This window comes from Schistocerca americana, chromosome 4 (genome assembly GCF_021461395.2).
Source record: "Schistocerca americana isolate TAMUIC-IGC-003095 chromosome 4, iqSchAmer2.1, whole genome shotgun sequence".
Taxonomy (NCBI): domain Eukaryota; kingdom Metazoa; phylum Arthropoda; class Insecta; order Orthoptera; family Acrididae; genus Schistocerca; species Schistocerca americana.
In genome coordinates this window covers 57,957,829-57,976,666 of record NC_060122.1, presented here as the reverse complement: position 1 = coordinate 57,976,666, position 18,838 = coordinate 57,957,829, and positions in this window count along the sequence as shown.

Sequence of the window (18,838 nt, the reverse complement as noted above, 5' to 3'; positions counted from 1 at the left end):
AATGCCGACTGAAGTACAAGAGGACTGACACTCTAACTTTATACGATTTGAACCTTTACTGTGAGTCCTATTTAGATTCCGATGCTACACTTCAGGTTGACTGTATCCCTTGGCCCTTCTTATTGACGATGAAACTCAGAAATTGCATCCGAATTTAATACAAAAGGCACAATGCCGACTTAAGTACAAGAGGACTGAAACTCTAACTTTCTATGATTTGAACCTCTCCTGTGAGTCCAGTTTTAGATTCCGATGCTTCACTTTGGGTTTACTGTATACCTTGGACCTTCTTAATGACGATGAAACACAGAAATTGCATCCGAATTTTATACAAAAGGCACAATGCCGACTTAAGCACAAGAGGACTGACACTCTAACTTTCTATGATTTGAACCCCTCCTGTGAGTCCGGTTTTAGATTCCGATGCTTCACTTCAGGTTTACTGTATCCCTTGGACCTTCTTATTGACGATGAAACACAGATATTGCATCCGAATTTAATACAAAAGGCACAATGCCGACTGAAGTACAAGAGGACTGACACTCTAACTTTCTACGATTTGAACCTCTACTGTGAGTCCTATTTAGATTCCGATGCTACACTTCAGGTTGACTGTATCCCTTGGCCCTTCTTATTGACGATGAAACTCAGAAATTGCATCCGAATTTAATACAAAAGGCACAATGCCGACTTAAGTACAAGAGGACTGAAACTCTAACTTTCTATGATTTGAACCTCTCCTGTGAGTCCAGTTTTAGATTCCGATGCTTCACTTTGGGTTTACTGTATCCCTTGGACCTTCTTATTGACGATGAAGCACAGAAATTGCATCCGAATGTAATACAAAAGGCACAATGCCGACGTAAGTACTAGAGGACTGACACTCTAACTTTCTATGATTTGAACCTCTCCTGTGAGTCCACTTTTAGATTCCGATGCTTCACTTCAGGTATACCGTATCCCTTGGACCTTCTTATTGACGATGAAACACAGAAATTGCATCCGAATATAATACAAAAGGCACAATGCCGACTTAAGTACAAGAGGACTAACACTCTAACTTTCTATGATTTGAACCTCTCCTGTCAAACCAGTTTTAGATTCCGATGCTTCACTTCAGGTTTACTGTATCCCTTGGACCTTCTTATTGACGATGAAACACAGAAATTATATCCGAATTTAAGGGAAAATCACAGTGCCGACTTAAGTACAAGAGGACTGACACTCTATCTTTCTATGATTTGAACCTCTCCTGTGAGTCCAGTTTCAGATTCCGATGCTTCATTCCAGGTTTACTGTATCCCTAGGACCTTTTTTTGACGATGAAATACTGAAATTGCATCCGAATTTAAGACAAAATGCACAATGCCGACTTAAGTACAAGAGAACTGACTTTCTAACTTCCTATGATTTGAACCTCTCCTGTGAGTCCAGTTTTTGATTCCGATGCTTCACTTCAGTTAACTGTATACCTTAGACCTTCTTATTGTCGATGAAAGACAGAAAATGCATCCGAATTTAATACAAGAGGCACAATGCCGACTTTCGTACAAGAGGACTGACAGTCTCACTTTCTATGATTTGAACCTCTCCTGTGAGTCCAGTTTTAGTTTCCAATGCTTCACTTAAGGTTTACTGTATCCCTTGGACCTTCGTATTGACGATTAAACACAGAAATTGCATCCGAATGTAACACAAAAGACACAATGCCTACTTAAGTACAAGAGGACTGACACTCTAACTTTCTATGATTAGCACCTTTCCTAAGAGTCCAGTTTTAGATTCCGATGCTTCATTTCAGGTTAGCTGTATACCTTGGACCTTCTTACTGACGATGAAACACAGAAATTACATCCGAATTTAATACAAAAGGCACAATGCCGACTTAAGTACAAGAGGACTGACATTCTAAATTTCTATGATTTGAACCTCTCCTGTGAGTCCAGTTTTAGATTCCGAAACTTCACTTCAGGTTTGCTGTATCCCTTGGACTATCTTATTGACGATTAAACACAGAAATTGCAACCGAATATAATAGAAAAAGCACATTGCCGACTTAAGTACAAGAGGATGGACACTCTAACTTACTATGATTTGAACCTCTCCTGTGAGTCCAGTTTTAGATTCCGATGCTTCACTTCAGGTTTACTGTATCCCTTGGACCTTCTTATTGACGATGAAACACAGAAATAGCATCCGAATTTAATACGAAAGGCACAATGCCGACTTAAGTACAAGAGGACTGACACTCTAACTTTCTATGATTTAAACCTCTCCTGTGAGTCCAGTTTTAGATTCCGATGCTTCTATTCAGGTTAACTGTATACCTTAGACCTTCTTATTGACGATGAAGCATAGAAATTGCATCGGAATTGAATTCAAAAGGCACAATGCCGACTGAAGTACAAGAGGACTGACACTCTACCTTTCAATGATTTGAACCTCTCCTGTGAGTCCACTTTTAGGTTCCGATGCTTCACTTCATTTTTACTGTATTCCGTTAGACCTTTTTATTGACGAAGAAGCACAGAAATTGCATCGGAATTGAATTCAAAAGGCACAATGCCGACTTAAGAACAAGAGGGCTGACACTCTAACTTTTAATGACATGAAGGTCTCCTGTGAGTCCAGTTTTAGATTCCGATGCTACACTTCAGGTTTACTGTATCCCTTGGACCTTTTTATTGACGATGAAACACAGAAATTGCATCCGAATTTAATATAAAAGGCACAATGCCGACTTAACTACAAGAGGACTGGCTCCCTAACTTTCTATGATATGAACCTCTCCTGTGAGTCCACTTTTAGATTCCGATGCTTCACTTCAGGTTTACTATATTCCTTGGACCTTCTTATTGACGATGAAACACAGAAATTGCATCCGAATTTAGTACAAAAGGCACAATGCTGACTTAAGTACAAGTGGACTGATACTCTAACTTTCTATTATTTCAACCTCTCCTGTGAGTCCAGTTTTAGATTATGATGATTCACTTCAGGTTTACTGTATCCCTTGGACCTTCTTATTAACGATGAAACACAGAAATAGCATCCGAATTTAATACAAAATGCACAATGCTGACTTAAGTACAAGAGGACTGACACTATAACTTTCTATGATTTGAACCTCTCCTGTGTGTCCAGTTTTAGATTCCGATGCTTCACTTCAGGTTTACTGAATACCTTAGACATTCTTATTGACGATGAAGCATAGAAATTGCATCGGAATTGAATTCAAATGGCACAATGCCGACTTAAGTACAAGAGGACTGACACTCTAACTTTCAATGATTTGAACCTCTCCTATGAGTCCAGTTTCAGATTCCGATGCTTCACTTCATTTTTACTGTATCCCTTGGGCCTTCTTATTGACGATGAAACACAGAAGTTGCATCCGAATTTAATACAAAAGGCACAATGCCGACGTAAGTACAAGAGGAATGACACTCTAACTTCCTATGATTTGAACCACTCCTGTGAGTCGGGTTTTAGATTCCGATGCTTCACTTCAGGTTCACTATATCCCTTGTACCTTCTTATTGACGATGAAACATAGAAATTGCATCCGAATGTAATACAAAAATCACAATGCCGACTTAAGTACAAGAGGACTGACACTCTAACTTTCTATGATTTGAACCTCTCCTGTGAGTACGGTTTTTGATTCCAATGCTTCACTTCAGGTTTACTGTATCCCTTGGACCTACTTATTTACGATGAAACACAGAAATTACATCCGAATTTAATACAAAAGGCAAAATGCCGACTTAAGTACAAGTGGACTGACACTGTAACTTTCTATGATATGAACCTCCCCAGTGAGTCCAGTTTTAGATTCCGATTCTTCACTTCAGGTTTACTGTATCCCTTGGACCTTCTTATTGACGATGAAACACAGAAATTGCATCCGATTTTAATACAAAATGCACAATGCTGACTTAAGTACAAGAGGACTGACACTCTAACTTTCTATGATTTGAACCTCTCCTGTGAGTCTTCTTATAGATTCCGATGCTTCACTTCAGGTTTACTGTTTCACTTGGACCTTTTTATTCACAAAGAAACACAGAAAATGCATCCGAATTTAATACAAAAGGCACAATGCCGACTTAAGTACAAGTGGACTGACACTCTAACTTTCTATTATTTGAAACTCTCCTGTGAGTCCAGTTTTAGATTCCGATGCTTCACTTCAGGTTTACTGTATCCCTTGGACCTTCTTATTGACGATGAAACACAGAAATAGCATCCGAATTTAATACAAAATGCACAATGCTGACTTAAGTACAAGAGGACTGACACTATAAATTTCTATGACTATAACCTCTCCTGTGTGTCCAGTTTTAGATTCCGATGCTTCAATTCAGGTTTACTGAATACCTTAGACCTTCTTATTGACGATGAAGCATAGAAATTGCATCGGAATTGAATTCAAATGGCACAATGCCGACTTAAGTACAAGAGGACTGACACTCTAACTTTCAATAATTTGAACCTCTCCTATGTGTCCAGTTTCAGATTCCGATGCTTCACTTCATTTTTACTGTATCCCTTGGACCTTCTTATTGACGATGAAACACAGAAAATGCATCCGAATGTAATACAAAAGGCACAATGCCGACTTAAGTACAAGAGGAATGACACTCTAACTTTCTATGATTTGAACCACTCCTGTGAGTCGGGTTTTAGATTCCGATGCTTCACTTAAGGTTTACTGTATCCCTTGGACCTTCTTATTGACGATGAAACACAGAAATTGCATCCGAATGTAATACAAAAGGCACAATGCCGACTTAAGTACAAGAGGACTGACACTCTAACTTTCTATGATTTGAACCTCTCCTGTGAGTCCAGTTTTAGATTCCGATGCTTCACTTCAGGTTTACTGTATCCTTTGGACCTTCTTATTGACGATGAAACACAGAAATTACATCCGAATTTAATACAAAAGGCACAATGCGGACTTAAGTACAAGAGGACTGACACTCTAACTGTCTATGATTTGCACCTCTCCTGTGAGTCCTGTTTTAGATTCCGATGCTTCACTTCAGGTTGACTGTATCTCTTGGACCTTCGTATTGACGATGAAACACAGAAATTGCTTCCGAATTTAATACAGAAGGCACAATGCCCACTTAAGTACAAGAGGACTGACACTCTAACTTTCTATGATTTGAACCTCTCCTGTGAGTCCAGTTTTAGATTCCGATGCTTCACTTCAGGTTTACTGTATACCTTGGACCTTCTTATTGACGATGAAGCACAGAAATTGCATCAGAATTTAATACAAAAGGCACAATGCCGACTTAAGTACAAGAGGACTGACACTCTAACTTCCTATGATTTGAACCACTTCTGTGAGTCCAGTTTTAGATTCCGATGCTTCACTTCAGGTTTACTGTATCCCTTGGACCTTCTTATTAACGATGAAACACAGAAATTGCATCCGAATTTAATAGAAAAATCACAGTGCCGACTTAAGTACAAGAGAACTGACACTCTATCTTTCTATGATTTGAACCTCTCCTGTGAGTCCAGTTTTAGATTCCGATTCTTCACTCCAGGGTTACTGTATCTCTTGGACCTTCTTATTGACGATGAAACATTCAAATTGCATCCGAATTTAATAGAAAAATCACAGTGCCGACTTAAGTACAAGAGAACTGACACTCTATCTTTCTATGATTTGAACCTCTCCTGTGAGTCCAGTTTTAGATTCCGATGCTTCACTTCAGGTTTACAGTATCCCTTGGACCCTCTTATTGACGATGAAACACAGAAATAGCAACCGAATGTAATACAAAAGGCACAATGCCGACTTAAGTACAAGAGGACAGACACTCTAACTTTCTATGATTTGAACCTCTCCTGTGAGTCCAGTTTCAGATTCCGATGCTTCACTTCAGGTTTACTGTACCCCTTGGACCTTCTTATTGACGATGAAACACAGAAATAGCATCCGAATTTAATACAAAATGGACAACGCAGACTGAAGTACAAAAGGACTGACACTCTAACTTTCTATGATGTGAACCTCTCCTGTGAGTACAGTTTTAGATTCCGATGCTTCACTTCAGGTTTACTGTATACCTTGGACCTTCTTATTGACGATGAAGCACAGAAATTGCATCAGAATTTAATACAAAAGGCACAATGCCGACTTAAGTACAAGAGGACTGACACTCTAACTTTCTATGATTTGAACCTCTCCTGTGAGTCCAGTTTTAGATTCCGATGCTTCACTTCAGGTTTACAGTATCCCTTGGACCCTCTTATTGACGATGAAACACAGAAATAGCAACCGAATGTAATACAAAATTCACAATGCCGACTTAAGTACAAGAGGACTGACACTCTAACTTTCTATGATTTGAACCTCTCCTGTGAGTCCAGTTTTAGATTCCGATGCTTCACTTCAGGTTTTCTGAATACCTTAGACCTTCTTATTGACGATGAAGCATAGAAATTGCATCGAAATTGAATTCAAAAGGCACAATGCCGACTTAAGTACAAGAGGACTGACACTCTAACTTTCACTGATTTGAACCTCTCCTGTGAGTCCAGTTTTAGATTCCCATGCTTCACTTCATTTTTAACGTATACCTTAGACCTTCCTATTGACGATGAACATAGAAATTGCATCGGAATTGAATTCAGAAGGCACAATACCGACTTAAGTACAAGCGGACTGACACTCTAACTTTCTATGATTTGAACCTCTCCTGTGAGTCTAGTTTTAGATTCCGATGCTTCACTACAGGTTTACTGTATCCCTTGGACCTTCTTATTAACAATGACACACAGAAATTGCATCCGAATTTAATACAAAAGGCACATTGCCGACTTAAGTACAAGAGGAGTGACACTCTAACTTTCTATGATTTGAAGCTCTCCTGTGAGTCCAGTTTTAGTTTCCGATGCCTCACTTCTGGTTTACTGTATCCCTTGGACCTTTTTATTGACGATGAAACCCAGAAATTACACCCGAATTTAATAAAAAAATGCACAATACCGACTTAACTACAAGAGGACTGACTCTCTAACTTCCTATGATTTGAACCTCTCCTGTGAGTCCAGTTTTAGATTCCGATGCTTCACTTAAGGTTTACTGTATCCCTTGGACCTTCTTATTGACAATGAAACACAGAAATTACATCTGAATTTAATACAAAAGGCACAATGCCGACTTAAGTACAAGTGGACTGACACTGTAATTTTCTATGATTTGAACCTCTTATGTGAGTCCAGGTTTTGATTCCGATGCTTCACTTCAGGTTTACTGTATCCCTTGGACCTTCTTATTGACGATGAAACACAGAAATTGCATCCGAATTTAATACAAAATGCACAATCCCGACTTAAGTACAAGAGGACTGACACTCTAACTTTCTATGATTTGAACCTCTCCTGTGAGTCCACTTTTAGATTCCGATGCATCACCTCAGGTTTACTGTATCCCTTGGACCTTCTTATTGACGATGAAACACAGAAATTAAATCCGAATTTAATACAAAAGGCACAATGCCGGCTTAAGTACAAGAGGACTGATACTCTAACTTCCTATGATTTGAACCACTTCTGTGAGTCCAGTTTTAGATTCCGATGCTTCACTTCAGGTTTACTGTATCCCTTGGACCTTCTTATTGACGATGAGTCACAGAAATAGCATCTGAATGTAATACAAAATGCACGACGCCGACTTAAGTACAAGAGGACTGACACTCTAACTTTCTATGATGTGAACCTCTCCTGTGAGTCCAGTTTTAGATTCCGATGCTACACTTCAGATTTACTGTATACCTTGAACCTTCTTATAGACGATGAAGCACAGAAATTGCATCCGAATTTAATACAAAAGGCACAATGCCGACTTAAGTACAAGAGGACTGACACTCTAACCTCCTATGATTTGAACCACTTCTGTGAGTCCAGTTTCAGATTCCGATGCTTCACTTCAGGTTTACTGTATCCCTTGGACCTTCTTATTGACGATGAAACACAGAAATTGCATCCGAATTTTATAGAAAAATCACAGTGCCGACTTAAGTACAATAGGACTGACAATCTACCTTTCTATGATTTGAACCTCTCCTGTGAGACCAGTTTTAGATTCCGATGCTTCACTCCAGGTTTACTGTATATCTTGGACCTTCTTATTGACGATGGAACACAGATATAGGATCCGAATTTAATACAAAAGGCACAATGCCGACTGAAGTACAAGAGGACTGACACTCTACCTTTCTATGATTTGAACCTCTCCTGTGAGTCCAGTTTTAGATTCCGATGCTTCACTTCGGGTTTACAGTATCCCTTGGACCTTCTTATTGACGATGAATTACAGAAATAGCAACCGAATTTAATACAAAATTCACAATGCCGACTTAAGTACAAGAGGACAGACACTCTAACTTTCTATGATTTGAACCTCTCCTGTGAGTCTAGTTTTAGATTCCGATGCTTCACTTCTGGTTTACTGTATCCCTTGGACCTTCTTATTGACGATGAAACACAGAAATTGCATCCGAATTTAATACAAAAGGCACAATGCCGACTTAAGTACAAGGGGAATGACACTATAACTTTCTATGATTTGAACCTTTCCTGTGGGTCCAGTTTCCGATTCCGATGCTTCACTTCAGGTTTACTGTATCCCTTGGACCTTCTTATTGACGATGAAACACAGAAATAGCATCCGAATTTAATACAAAATGGACAACGCCGACTTAAGTACAAGTGGACTGACACTCTTACTTTCTGTGATGTAAACCTCTCCTGTGAGTCCAGTTTTAGATTCCGATGCTTCACTTCAGGTTTACTGTATGCCTTGGACCTTCTTATTGACGATGAAGCACAGAAATTGCATCCGAATTTAATACAAAAGGCACAATGCCGACTTAAGTACAAGAGGACTGACACTCTAACTTCCTATGATTTGAACTACTTCTGTGAGTCCAGTTTTAGATTCCGATGCTTCACTTCAGGTTTACTGTATCCCTTGGACCTTCTTATTAACGATGAAACACAGAAATTGCATCCGAAATTAATAGAAAAGTCACAGTGCCGACATAAGTACAAGAGGACTGACACTCTACCTTTCTATGATTTGATCCTCTCCTGTGAGTCCAGTCTTAGATTCCGATGCGTCACTTCAGGTTTACTGTATACCGTAGACCTTTTATTAACGTATGAAGCATAGAAATTGCATCGGAATTGAATTCAAAAGGCACAATGCCGACTTAAGTACAAGAGGACTGACACTCTAACTTTCTATTATATGAACCTCTCCTGTGAGTCCCAGTTTTAGATTCCGATGCTTCACTTCAGGTTTACTGTATCCCTTGGACCTTCTTATTGACGACGAAACACAGAAATAGCATCCGAATTTAATACAAAATGCACAATGCTGACCTAAGTACAAGAGGACTGACACACTAACTTTATATGATTTGAACCTCTCCTATGCGTCTTCTTATAGATTCCGATGCTTCACTTCAGGTCTACTGTTTCCCTTGGACCTTTTTATTCACCAATGAAACACAGAAAACGCATCCGAAATTAAATACAGAAGGCACAATGCCGACTTAAGTACAGAGGACTGACACTCTAACTGTCTATGATTTGAACCTCTCCTGTGATTCCTGTTTTAGATTCCGATGCTTCACTTCAGGTTGACTGTATCCCTTGGACCATCGTATTGACGATGAAACACAGAAATTGCTCCGAATTTAATACAGAACTCAAAATGCAGACTTACGTACAAGAGACTGACACTCTAACTTCCTATGATTTGAACCACTTCTGTGAGTCCAGTTTTAGATTCCGATGCTTCACTTCAGGTTTACTGTATCCCTTGGACCTTCTTATTGACGACGAAACACAGAAATAGCATCCGAATTTAATACAAAATGCACAATGCCGACTTAAGTACAAGAGAACTGACACTCTGTCCTTTCTATGATTGAACCTCTCCTGTGAGTCCAGTTTTAGATTCCGATGCTTCACTCCAGGTTACTGTATCCCTTGGACCTTCTTATTGACGATGAAACACTGAAATTGCATCCGAATTTAATCAAAATGCACAATGCCGACTTAAGTACAAGAGGACTGACACTCTAACTTTCTATGATTTGAACCTCTCCTGTGAGTCCAGTTTTAGATTCCGATGCTTCACCTCAGGTTTACTATATCCCTTGGACCTTCTTATTGACGAAGAAACACAGAAATTACATACGAATTAATACAAAAGGCACAATGCCGACTTAAGTACAAGTGGACTGACACTGTAACTTTCTATGATATGAACCTCTCCAGTGAGTCCAGTTTAGATTCCGATTCTTCACTTCAGTTTACTGTATCCCTTGGACCTTCTATTGACGATGAAACACAGAAATTGCATCCGATTTTAATACAAAATGCACAATACTGACCTAAGTACAAGAGGACTGACACACTAACTTTCTATGATTTGAAACCTCTCCTGTGAGTCCAGTTTTAGATTCCGATGCCTCACCTCAGGTTTACTGTATCCCTTGGACCTTCTTATTGACGATGAAACACAGAAATTACATCCGAATTTAATACAAAAGGCACAATGCCGACTTAAGTACAAGTGGACTGACACTGTAACTTTCTATGATATGAACCTCTCCAGTGAGTCCAGTTTTAGATTCCGATTCTCACTTCAGGTTTACTGTATCCCTTGAACCTTCTTATTGACGACGAACACAGAAATAGCATCGAATTTAATACAAAATGCAGAATGCCGACTTAAGTACAAGAGGACTGACACTCTAACTTTCTATGATTTGAACCTCACCTGTGAGTCCAGTTTTAGATTCCGATGCTTCACTTCAGGTTTACTGTATCCCTTGGACCTTCTTATTGATGATGAAACACAGAAATTACATCCGAATTTAATACAAAAGGCACAATGCTGACTTAAGTACAAGTGGACTGACACTGTAACTTTCTATGATATGAACCTCTCCCGTGAGTCCAGTTTTAGATTCCGATTCCTTCACTTCAGGTTTACTGTATCCTTGGACCTTCTTATTGACGATGAAACACAGAAATTGCATCCGATTTTAATACAAAATGCACAATGCTGACCTAAGTACAAGAGGACTGACACACTAACTTTCTATGATTTGAACCTCTCCTGTGGAGTCTTCTTATAGATTCCGATGCTTCACTTCAGGTCTACTGTTTCCCTGGACCCTTTTTATTCACATGAACAAAGAAAACGCATCCAAATTAAATACAGAAGGCACAATGCCGACTTAAGTTCAAGAGGACTGACACTCTAACTGTCTATGATTTGAACCTCTCCTGTGATTCCTGTTTTAGATTCGATGTTTCACTTCAGGTTGACTGTATCCCTTGGACCATCGTATTGACGATGAAACACTGAAATTGCTTCCGAATTAATACAGAACTCACAATGCCGACTTAAGTACAAGAGGACTGACACTCTAACTTCCTATGATTTTAACCACTTCTGTGAGTCCACTTTTAGATTCCGATGCTTCACTTCAGGTTACTGTATCCCTTGGACCTTCTTATTAACGATGAAACACAGAATTGCATCCGAATTTAATAGAAAAATCACAGTGCCGACTTAAGTACAAGAGAACTGACACTCTGTCTTTCTATGATTTGAACCTCTCCTGTGAGTCCAGTTTTAGATTCCGATGCTTCACTCCAGGTTTACTGTATCTCTTGGACCTTCTTATTGACGATGAAACACTGAAATTGCATTAGAATTTAATACAAAATGCACAATGCCGACTTAAGTACAAGCGGACTGACTCTCTAACTTTCTATGATTTTAACCCTCTCCTGTGATTCCAGTTTTAGGTTCCGATTGCTTCACTTCAGGTTTACAGTATCCCTTGGACCTTCTTATTGACGATGAAACACAGAAAATGCATCCGAATGTAATAGAAAAGGCACAATGCCGACTTAAGTACAAGAGGACTGACACTCTAACTTTCTATGATTTGAACCACTCCTGTGAGTCCAGTTTTAGATTCGATGCTTCACTTCAGGTTTACTGTATCCCTTGGACCTTCTTATTGACGACGAAAACACAGAAATAGCATCGAATTTAATACAAAATGCACAATGTCGACTTAAGTACAAGAGGACTGACACTCTAACTTTCTATGATTTGAACCTCTCCCTGTGAGTCCAGTTTTGGATTCCGATGCTTCACCTCAGGTTTACTGTATCCCTTGGACCTTCTTATTGACAATGAAACACAGAAATTACATCCGAATTTAATACAAAAGGCACAATGCGACTTAAGTACAAGTGGACTGACACTGTAACTTTCTATGATATGAACCTCTCCAGTGAGTCCAGTTTTAGATTCCGATTCTTCACTTCAGGTTTACTGTATCCCTTGGACCTTCTATTGACGATGAAACACAGGAAATTGCATCGATTTTAATACAAAATGCACAATGCTGACCTAAGTACAAGAGGACTGACACACTAACATTCTATGATTTGAACCTCTCCTGTGAGTCTTCTTATAGATTCGATGCTTCACTTCAGGTTTACTGTTTCCCTTGACCTTTTTATTCACAATGAAACACAGAAAATGCATCCGAATTTAATACAGAAGGCACAATGCCGACTTAAGTACAAGTGGACTGACACTCTAACTATTTATTATTTGAACCTCCCCTGTGAGTCCAGTTTTAGATTCCGATGCTTCACTTCAGGTTTACTGTATCCCTTGGACCTTCTTATTGACGATGAAACACAGAAATAGCATCCGAATTTAATACAAAATGCACAATGCTGACTTAAGTACAAGAGGACTGACACTATAACTTTCTATGATTTGAACCTCTCCTGTGTGTCCAGTTTTAGATTCCGATGCTTCCTTCAGGTTTACTGAATACCTTAGACCTTCTTATTGACGATGAAGCATAGAAATTGCATCGGAATTGAATTCAAATGGCACAATGCCGACTTAAGTACAAATGACTGACCACTCTAACTTTCAATGATTTGAACCTCTCCTATGAGTCCAGTTTCAGATTCGATGCTTCACTCATTTTTACTGTATCCCTTGGACCTTCTTATTGACGATGAAACACAGAAATTACATCCGAATTTAATACAAAAGGCACAATTCTGACTTAAGTACAAGTGGACTGACACTGTAACTATGATATGAACCTCTCCCGTGAGTCCAGTTTTAGATTCCGATTCTTCACTTCAGGTTTACTGTATCCCTTGGACCTTCTTATTGACGATGAAACACAGAAATTGCATCCGATTTTAATACAAAATGCACAATGCTTACCTAAGTACAAGAGGACTGACACACTAACTTTCTATGATTTGAACCTCTCCTGTGAGTCTTCTTATAGATTCCGATGCTTCACTTCAGGTCTACTGTTTCCCTTGGACCTTTTTATTCACAATGAAACAAAGAAAACGCATCCGAATTAAATACAGAAGGCACAATGCCGACTTAAGTACAAGAGGACTGACACTCTAACTGTCTATGATTTGAACCTCTCCTGTGATTCCTGTTTTAGATTCCGATGTTTCACTTCAGGTTGACTGTATCCCTTGGACCATCGTATTGACGATGAAACACTGAAATTGCTTCCGAATTTAATACAGAACTCACAATGCCGACTTAAGTACAAGAGGACTGACACTCTAAATTTCTATGATTTGAACCTCTCCTGTGAGTCCAGTTTTAGATTCCGATGCTTCACCTCAGGTTTACTGTATCCCTTGGACCTTCTTATTAACGATGAAACACAGAATTGCATCCGAATTTAATAGAAAAATCACAGTGCCGACTTAAGTACAAGAGAACTGACACTCTGTCTTTCTATGATTTGAACCTCTCCTGTGAGTCCAGTTTTAGATTCCGATGCTTCACTCCAGGTTTACTGTATCTCTTGGACCTTCTTATTGACGATGAAACACTGACATTGCATTAGAATTTAATACAAAGTGCACAATGCCGACTTAAGTACAAGCGGACTGACTCTCTAACTTTCTATGATTTTAACCTCTCCTGTGATTCCAGTTTTAGATTCCGATGCTTCACTTCAGGTTTACAGTATCCCTTGGACCTTCTTATTGACGATGAAACACAGAAAATGCATCCGAATGTAATAGAAAAGGCACAATGCCGACTTAAGTACAAGAGGACTGACACTCTAACTTTCTATGATTTGAACCTCTCCTGTGAGTCCAGTTTTAGATTCCGATGCTTCACTTCAGGTTTACTGTATCCCTTGGACCTTCTTATTGACGACGAAACACAGAAATAGCATCCGAATTTAATACAAAATGCACAATGCCGACTTAAGTACAAGAGGACTGACACTCTAAATTTCTATGATTTGAACCTCTCCTGTGAGTCCAGTTTTAGATTCCGATGCTTCACCTCAGGTTTACTGTATCCCTTGGACCTTCTTATTGACGATGAAACACAGAAATTACATCCGAATTTAATACAAAAGGCACAATGCCGACTTAAGTACAAGTGGACTGACACTGTAACTTTCTATGATATGAACCTCTCCAGTGAGTCCAGTTTTAGATTCCGATTCTTCACTTCAGGTTTACTGTATCCCTTGGACCTTCTTATTGACGATGAAACACAGAAATTGCATCCGATTTTAATACAAAATGCACAATGCTGACCTAAGTACAAGAGGACTGACACACTAACTTTCTATGATTTGAACCTCTCCTGTGAGTCTTCTTATAGATTCCGATGCTTCACTTCAGGTTTACTGTTTCCCTTGGACCTTTTTATTCACATTGAAACACAGAAAATGCATCCGAATTTAATACAGAAGGCACAATGCCGACTTAAGTACAAGTGGACTGACACTCTAACTATCTATTATTTGAACCTCTCCTGTGAGTCCAGTTTTAGATTCCGATGTTTCACTTCAGGTTTACTGTATCCCTTGGACCTTCTTATTGACGATGAAACACAGAAATAGCATCCGAATTTAATACAAAAGGCACAATGCCGACTTAAGTACAAGCGGACTGACTCTCTAACTTTCTATGATTTGAACCTCTCCTGTGTGTCCAGTTTTAGATTCCGATGCTTCCCTTCAGGTTTACTGAATACCTTAGACCTTCTTATTGACGATGAAGCATAGAAATTGCATCGGAATTGAATTCAAATGGCACAATGCCGACTTAAGTACAAATGACTGACACTCTAACTTTCAATGATTTGAACCTCTCCTATGAGTCCAGTTTCAGATTCCGATGCTTCACTTCATTTTTACTGTATCCCTTGGACCTTCTTATTAACGGTGAAACACAGAATTGCATCCGAATGTAATAGAAAAATCACAGTGCCGACTTAAGTACAAGAGAACTGACCCTCTGTCTTTCTATGATTTGAACCTCTCCTGTGAGTCCAGTTTTAGATTCCGATGCTTCACTCCAGGTTTACTGTATCTCTTGGACCTTCTTATTGACGATGAAACACTGAAATTGCATCCGAATTTAATACAAAAGGCACAATGCCGACTTAAGTACAAGCGGACTGACTCTCTAACTTTCTATGATTTGAACCTCTCCTGTGAGTCCAGTTTTAGATTCCGATGCTTCACTTCAGGTTTACAGTATCCCTTGGACCTTCTTACTGACGATGAAACACAGAAAATGCATACGAATGTAATACAAAAGGCACAATGCCGACTTAAGTACAAGAGGACTGACACTCTAACTTTCTATGATTTGACCCTCTCCTGTGAGACCAGTTTTAGATTCCGATGCTTCACTACAGGTTTACTGTATACCTTAGACCTTCTTATTGAAGATGAAGCATAGAAATTGCATCGGAATTCAATTCAAATGGCACAAAGCCGACTTAAGTACAAGAGGACTGACACTCTAACTTTCACTGATTTGAACCTCTCCTGTGAGTCTAGTTTTAGATTCCGATTCTTCACTTCAGGTTTACTGTATCCCTTGGAACTTCTTAATGACAATGACACACAGAAATTGCATCCGAATTTAATACAAAAGGCACAATGCCGACTTAAGTACAAGAGGAATGACACTCTAACTTTCTATAATTTGAAGCTCTCCTGTGAGTCCAGTTTTAGATTCCGATGCCTCACTTGTGGTTTACTGTATCCCTTGGACCTTTTTATTGACGATGAAACACAGAAATTGGATACGAATTTAATAAAAAAATCACAATACCGACTTAACTACAAGAGGACTGATTCTCTAACTTCCTATGATGTGAACCTCTCCTGTGAGTCCAGTTTTAGATTCCGATGCTTCACTTCAGGTTTACTGTATCCCTTGGACCTTCTTATTGACGATGAAACACAGAAATTACATCCGAATTTAATACAAAAGGCACAATGCCGACTTAAGTACAAGAGGACTGACACTGTAACATTCTATGATTTGAACCTCTTATGTGAGTCCAGGTTTTGATTCCTATGCTTCACTTCAGGTTTACTGTATCCCTAGGACCTTCTTATTGACGATGAAACACAGAAATTGCATCCGAATTTAATACAAAATGCACAATGCCGACTTAAGTACAAGAGGACTGACTCTCTAACTTTCTATGATTTGAATCTCTCCTGTGAGTCCACTTTTAGATTCCGATGCTTCACCTCCTGTTTACTGTATCCCTTGGACCTTCTTATTGACGATGAAACACAGAAATTGTATCCGAATTTAATACAAAAGGCATAATGCCGACTTAAGTACAATAGGACTGACACTCTAACTTTCTATGATGTGAACCTCTCCTGTGAGTCCAGTTTTAAATTCCGATGCTTCACTTCAGGTCTACTGTATACCTTGGACCTTCTTATAGACGATGAAGCACAGAAATTGCATCCGAATTTAATACAAAAGGCACAATGCCCACTTAAGTACAAGAGGACTGACACTCTAACTTCCTATGATTTGAACCACTTCTGTGAGTCCAGTTTTAGATTCCGATGCTTCACTTCAGGTTTACTGTATCCCTTGGACCTTCTTATTGACGATTACACACAGAAATTGCATCCGAATTTTATAGAAAAATCACACTGCAGACTTAAGTACAAGAGGACTGACACTCTACCTTTCTATGATTTGAACCTCTCCTGTAAGTCCAGTTTTAGATTCCGATGCTTCACTCCAGGTTTACTGTATCTCTTGGACCTTCTTATTGACGATGAAACACAGAAATAGCATCCGAATTTAATACAAAAGGCACAATGACGACTGAAGTACAAGAGGACTGACACTCAAACTTTCTATGATTTGAACCTCTCCTGTGAGTCCAGTTTTAGATTCCTATGCTTCACTTCGGGTTTACAGTATCCCTTGGACCTTCTTATTGACGATGAAACACAGAAATAGCAACCGAATTTAATACAAAATTCACAATGCCGACTTAAGTACAAGAGGACTGACACTCTAACTTTCTATGATTTGAACCTCTCCTGTGAGTCCAGTTTTAGATTCCGATGCATCGCTTCAGGTTTGCTGTATACCGTAGACCTTCTTTTTGTCAATGAAGCATAGAAATTGCATAGGAATTGAATTCAAAAGGCATAATGCCGACTTAAGTACAAGAGGACTGACACTCTAACTTTCAATGATTTGAACCTTTCCTATGAGTCCAGTTTCAGATTCCGATGCTTCACTTCATTTTTACTGTATCCCTTGGACCTTCTTATTGACGATGTAACACAGAAAATGCATCCGAATGTAATACAAAATTCACAATGCCGACTTAAGTACAAGAGGACTGACACTCTAACTTTCTATGATTTGAACCTCTCCTGTGAGTCCAGTTTTAGATTCCGATGCATCGCTTCAGGTTTGCTGTATACCGTAGACCTTCTTTTTGTCAATGAAGCATAGAAATTGCATAGGAATTGAATTCAAAAGGCATAATGCCGACTTAAGTACAAGAGGACTGACACTCTAATTTTCAATGATTTGAACCTTTCCTATGAGTCCAGTTTCAGATTCCGATGCTTCACTTCAGGTTTACTGTATCCCTTGGACCTTCTTATTGACGATGAAACACAGAAATTGCATCTGATTTTAATACAAAATGCACAATGCTGACTTAAGTACAAGAGGACTGACACACTAACTTTCTACGATTTGAACCTCTCCTGTGAGTCTTCTTATAGATTCCGATGCTTCACTTCAGGTTTACTGTTTGCCTTGGACCTTTTTATTCACAATGAAACACAGAAAATGCATCCGAATTTAATACAGAAGGCACAATGCCGACTTAAGTACAAGTGGACTGACGCTCTAACTTTCTGTTATTTGAACCTCTCCTATGAGTCCAGCTTTAGATTCCGATGCTTCACTTCATTTTTACTGTATCCCTTGGACCTTCTTATTGACGATGAAACACAGAAAATGCATCCGAATGTAATACAAAAGGCACAATGCCGACTTAAGTACAAGAGGAATGATACTCTAACTTTCTATGATTTGAACCACTCCTGTGAGTCTGGTTTTAGATTCCGATGTTTCACTTCAGGTTTACTGTATCGCTTGGACCTTCTTATTGACGATGAAACACAGAAATTGCATCCGAATGTAATACAAAAGGTACAATGCCGACTTAAGTACAAGAGGACTGACACTCTAACTTTCTATGATTTGAACCTCTCCTGTGAGTCCAGTTTTAGATTCCGATGCTTCACTTCAGGTTTACTGTATCCCTTGGACCTTCTTATTGACGATGAAACACAGCAATTACATCCGAATTTAATACAAAAGGCACAATGCCGACTTAAGTACAAGAGGACTGACACTCTAACTGTCTATGATTTGAACCTCT